Below are 6,000 nucleotides of genomic sequence, written 5' to 3' on the forward strand. Positions count from 1 at the left end.
AGGCTACAGCCAATGGCTCTGCAACCTAGCAAAGGTTTTGAGCTACCTGATACATCTCTAAGTCACATCAAAATATGTGCAAACACTCCTGTTCCACACACACACGTGTATGTTCCCTCCTCTGTCGACAGCGTTGCCATCAGAACTGTGTTATTCTGACAGGTTACTGGGTGTGTTTCATTGGCATTGTAAGCAAGCTTCGAGCACAAAGGGGAGTGATTTAGGTGTTTTAGGGAAGAAAAGGCACACTTCTACAATGATTCTTCATTCTTCCAATGCCCTTCCTTTCTCCCATAAATGGTTCTCATGGGATGCTCCAAAAATCCCAGCTGTGTTTTATGAAATTATATTTTTCAAGTTTCTTGTTGAACATCTCAGTCAATTTAAAAACAAATAGCTAATACAAAGTGACTTTCTTTTCAGTTCATGCGTTATTAAACACCCCCCTCCATGCACAAGAAATGAAAGAAGGGCTGGAATAAGTAAGAAAACTAAGTTACTATAGAAGAGCTACCAGTAATTACTCAGCAAATACAATAAGTTATTATATATGTGGAAATTAAACATACTTCATTTTGTTGTCACCGAGTATTTCACAAGCGTGGGTGACAGAAACATGCAGCAGAATACAAATGTGATACAACTGCCTTTTGCAGTATGTGTGTTTCCATCAAAGTTGGATTTTTTTCTCCTCCTCCTCTCCTTTTGATTGATTTAAACTGATGGATGGTGAAGCAGGATTCTGAATTCACTGGTGCCTCAGCAAAGCCATAAAAAGCAGCACAAGAAACATCTATGAAAATTCACGCTGAAATCTCATGCTCCCGTTTGAGTTACTGAGCAGGGCAACTCTTCCAAGAGGGTCCAACCCTCAGCTTCTCTAGAAACTCATTAGCTTTGACAAACTCTAAGCAGGCATTCAGGTCACTCAGATGAGACTACGCCAGGGACATCAGGCATGAGATTCAGACATGTTTCTTGAGATTTATACAGCATCTGTCCTCAGAGTGACTTAGGAATGAGGCTCAGTTTTGCAATTCTGCTGAGTTCAATTTTAAAATCAGTTCCACCTTCTAGACAAAAATAGTAGACTTAGAGCCATTAAAAGAGCCAGGGTCTCACAGACAATTGCCATGAATTCTGCAAACCTCCTTGTCATCACTAATAACAGCCATTAACTCTAAATGTTGCTCCTCCATAGGATAACTTTTCTGCGCAAAGAATCAGCCCCTCCACTTGCTAAAGCACAACAAAGAGAAAATAAAAATCAAAGCAGGGGTGCATTGTCAAGGCTATTTAAACAAATGGCTTAAAGGAGTAAAGGATGTGTGGAAACCTGACCACCTTGTAGTGTCATGAGTAAAAGTGACACCTTTAAAACAAGAAAAGCAGAAACCTAACTCCAAATGCAAAGGATGTCCAACCCCATGGGTAACTTTAAACCTCTAACTGGCAGATACAATTCTGTTAGTTGGCAATGTACAGCATGCCTTTACGTTTCTGCTGGTCCTGGTAAATCAATGATTAGCACATTTGTGCACATGGATCTGCTGTGAAGCTAATTCTCATTCTGGTTAAGACGAGAGAATAACTCAGCATGAATCCTTCAGAAAAACAGATCAAAACACTGTCTTATACATATAAGCGCATTCTGTCCCTGCTCCCCCGCCTGCGGCCACCCCTTTCCAACTAATTATGTCCTCAATCACTCCCATATGATTTTCACTATAACCAGAAAGGTTGGCAGCTGCACAAGACACACCAGACGCTGTCATGGGATGTCCTGCACCCCACACTAGCAAAAGTTTGACCCTTTTGAAATAGATAGAACACAGAAACCCACTTGGGTAAGGAAAGTTATCTTGTATTTCGAGAGGATGGACAGACTGTGATCCACTTGCTTATTAGAGAAAAAAAAAAGTAGATTACCATTACAAAGATTACCATATGAACGATGCTACCCTCCATTCCTTACAAATGGGTGGGATTGCCCCCATCACTGTTACAGATGATTCAGGCAGTTACAGACTGTAAGGAGGTCTGACTGTTCACGACAGACAAGCTGTATAGTGCTGTTCTGACTGTGCACAGGGTACAGGCTACCAATGCAGCCGGTTTTCCAAAAAGGGAGAAAATGGATACATCTTAGATTAGATGTTAGAAAGAAATTCTTTACTGTGAGGGTGGTGAGGCACTGGAACAGGTTACCCAGAGAAGCTGTGGATGCCCCATCCCTGGAAGTGCTCAAGGCCAGGTTGGATGGGGCTTTGGGCAACCTGGTCTGGTGGAAGGTGTCCCTGCCCATGGCAGGGGGGGGTGGAACTAGATGGGCTTTGAGGTCCATTCCAACCCAAACCATTCTGTGATTCTGTGATTCTATGAATGTTGATTCCATATCTGACAACCCAGCTAATGATTACTCAGCGTAGCTACTGATTCTGTAGCCTCCCTTTTTCAACGCTTGTTCATGCCATCCAATAGACATTGATGGTAGCATGATTTTAACAAAAACATGAGATTTTTCAGATCAGGGTATCCATCGTGAACAACAATGCAGCTCACAACTGTCCTCTCAGCTGCTGCCAAGCAAGCATTTCTGAAAAGCAGCATTGAAAAGCAAGTTCCACCCTGGATATGCAAACCCAGCAAACAATGCCTAAATAGGTAAGAGAGGATATGTGAGCAAGCTGCTGCACCAATTTTGCACGTTAGTAGCAATAAACATGTTGGCTGCTAGTTTTGTGTTTATGCCCCATCCAAACATTCACCTGTTAAAAACCCCAAAAGCTTTGGGTGTTATTCAGAGAACAACTGGGTTTTCAGATAGATGTTTGCACCCAGTCTTTTCTGTCTGTGATCAGGTAAAAAAAAAAAAGAGAAAGCAAAATCCAAAAAGAGAAAAAACATGGTCTGTGAAGAGTATTGGCCTAAATCTGCAGAACTGAATATAAGATCAAGCCAGACTATCTGAAAAGCATGGATTTCCTCCCAAGCTGGGAAATTCAAAGCAACAACTAGCACAGTTTTGTCCAGTAAGTCTACATATTCTGAAACAAGTTCACATCCACTATCAAAGGAGAAATAGCACTGAGTAACATCCTTGTTGATACATGTGGGTTTAGCATGTTTTTCAGCATCACTGGTTTTCCACCCAGAGTGAGCATAAACCAACATTGATATATGCCACGTGAGAGCTAACAATGAAAGTTGGAGAGGAAGAAATACAAATAAGGGTAGATAGTAGGCAGCTGTTGTCATATCTCCCAATACTTGACAGATCCTCAGCTGATTTAAATTTTGTCCTTTTTCCTCCCCTGTGTCAAGCCTCCAAAGCAGGTTCTCCTCCTGTACAGTACATTCAAACTTACCTGTGGACAAATGCAGAAAATACTTCTCCTAAGATCTTACCTGTCTTTATTTTCAGAAGGAGACCCCCCAAAAATCATACCTGAGAGTAGTGAGGGGACTTAAAAAAGAGGGAGGTCCACAGCAATGTCCTCAGACTAAAATGTATGTTAAAATTCAAAGGCTGAGGACAGTCACGCTGAGTAGCCTCTGCCTCAGAGAACCCCTTCCGCAGTAACTCCTCTGGAAACCTTCTTTCCCAAATAAAGCACATGACCGTATTATACAAAACTGATAGTTTTTTTAAAAAAATCCTTCCTTGTGTCCAAGCAGAAACAGGCAGAAATCTGAGCACAGAGCCAGGACCTGTTTTTCCTCACCATACTATCTCATTTGCAAGAGGGAGATTGTCACTTTAAGTCCTTGCTCTGTTCCAGGTGTTCCCCCACAAAGACCACATCACATGCAGGACCAGTACCATTACTCTTGCTCATTTATTTCTTAAGGACTCACTCAGAGGGATCAAAAGAACTATTGTACAACCTCAGATTTCAGCTAGGAAATGTCATCTCGCTACCTGCAAGCTGTAAATGACAGCTGATGAAAATGCCTGCATTTTTTCCTTTTGATACCACCTAGGTTTTTTAGAGATGCAAAAAGACTCACGGCCAGGTCTCTCAAAACAGCCAGACCCAACAGGGACGTCGCATATAGTGATATTTTTGCATCTCTGTTCCAAAGTGTCTTTTCCCTGCATGCAGTATATCCATCACACCCTACCGCAGCACGCAGTCTTCTCCCAAACTGCCAACCAACTCTGTAGCACTGCGAGAGACGGGGAGAAGAGCACTGTCGGGGAATAGAGTAGCAGAAACATGGTGTCTGCCTCCACAGACAGCCGCCTCTCCGGGGGCTGCTCGTGGGAATCACCGCTCTGTCCCCACTATCGGGTGAAGACAACCCACTCGGATTCACTAGAGACGCGGTCGGACGGTACCACGGGCTGCCCCGGCAGCAAGCTGGGGCGAGGGAGAGGTGTTCGCTTCCCCAGGGACCCTACCCAGACACCAGCGAGGTGCCAGCCCGCACAGCTCCCCCGAGGTGGGGAGCCGAGGAGGCGGTGATGGACCCCTCTTTTCAGGGGGAGGTTCCCGCGTGGAAGGGGCGCGTCCGCAGCACCGCGGCGGGGGCAGGGGCCGCCCGGCACCTTCTCGTGGAAAAGCTGCCCTCCGTAAAGGAACCGCGGTCACCGCGCCGCTGCCTCCGAGCGCGCTCCTCGCCCCAGCGGGCCACCCCGCGTCCCCCCGCTCGCCACGTGGCGACCGGCGAGCCCGCACCGGCCCCGCACGGCCCCTGGCTGGTGCCGGCTCCCCGGGCTCCGGCCCCGCACTGCTTCCAGGGCATCCCAGGCATGCTGAAGGTGCAGAAGACAAACCCGTCAGCTCCCGCATCCCAGCCCGTCTCGGCTGGCAGAAACGGGGAGGGAGGGGAGCAGAAAGCAGCCGCGTCCCCCTGACTCCCGCAGCCCAAACACTCCCGGGGCCGTGCCGGGCTCCTGCCGCCTGCCCGAGCACCCCCACCCCGGGACACGGTGCCGCACGGGCGGGCCGGAGGTACCTCCCAGCAGCGGGCTCCCACCCGCCTCCCGCCGCCCCCCTGCCCCGGCCCTCCGCACCCCGCGGGGCCGCACGGGCAGCCCCCGCAGCGCCCTCCCGCACCCGCCCAGCCCGGCTCACCCCGCGGTGCGGCGCGGCTGCTCCGCTACGGGCGGCGGTCTCCATGCGGACGGGCGGGCAGCGCCCGCCAGCCGGGCATCGTGGTTCGCCCTCCCTCCTCGGCGCGGTGGAGAGGGGCGGGGGACGTCCTCCCTTTTCCTCCTCCTTCTTCTTTTTCGCCCCCTCCCGCCCCCTTTCCCCCCCCCTAACGATGCCCTAAAGAAGATAACTGCCGCGGGTCCTTCCCCATCGCCCGCCTTTCTTTCTCTGCCTCCCCGTGCGGCGGACCTGGCTTCCAGCCCCCCGCCGCGGCCGCGGAGCGGAGGGAGGGGACGGGGGCCGGCCGGGGAGGGGCGGGCGGAGCGGAGCGGAGCGGAGGGGAAGGGAGGGGAGGGAGCGGGATCCCCCTGGGCACGGCCGCGGCTCCTCCCGCCCGGCCCAACGCTGCCGTGCCCCCGGCTGGCCCCGGCACCCTCCTTTGTGCTGGAGTCACCGGGCCCCGGAGCTTTTTCCCCGTTCCCACACGCTGCAGGAGCGGGCAGCAACTCGACCCCCCACCCCGGAGATATGTCTACCTGTCATTCGGCAATTGCCGGGCAGAAGCTGGACGCCGTCCGGTGGGCCCCCTCTTGCCGGTCCTCCCCTGGTCCCCGCTGTGGTGACCATGCAGCTCCAGTGGCTTCAGCCAGCATCACCACAGGCTGCACTGCACACCCCCAAAGAAGAGGCGAGGCAGGAGGAGAACAAACCCAGGGAGCAAAGTAAACACACCAAGGGATGAGATCTGGGTGACCTGTAATAGTATTGGTGCCCCCAAGCCCCAGGGGCGGTTTGGGCTAGAGGACCCTCACAGCCTGGAGTACAGGCCATGCCAATGGCAGCAGGGCAGGATCCAGGCCCTGGCATCGCTGGCATGCCTCCTTCCTCCATGCCTCGTCAT

General features: G+C 51.0%; 1 protein-coding gene across 2 annotated transcripts in view; it reads right to left on the reverse strand.

Annotated features, from left to right (window-relative positions):
• PLPPR1 (phospholipid phosphatase related 1) overlaps positions 1-5,357 on the reverse strand; it is a 131,077-nt gene extending 125,720 nt beyond the window's left edge. Inside the window, exon 1 of one of the 2 annotated variants that reach the window (XM_075740584.1) lies at positions 5,082-5,357. The gene's annotated coding sequence lies outside the window, so the exon portion shown is untranslated. The remainder of the gene's footprint in view (positions 1-5,081) is intronic. The other variant, XM_075740585.1, reaches the window with a different exon arrangement.
• Between the last annotated feature and the right edge of the window lie 643 nt (positions 5,358-6,000).

Source organism: Balearica regulorum, chromosome Z, assembly GCF_011004875.1.
Source record: "Balearica regulorum gibbericeps isolate bBalReg1 chromosome Z, bBalReg1.pri, whole genome shotgun sequence".
NCBI classification, from domain to species: Eukaryota; Metazoa; Chordata; class Aves; order Gruiformes; family Gruidae; genus Balearica; species Balearica regulorum.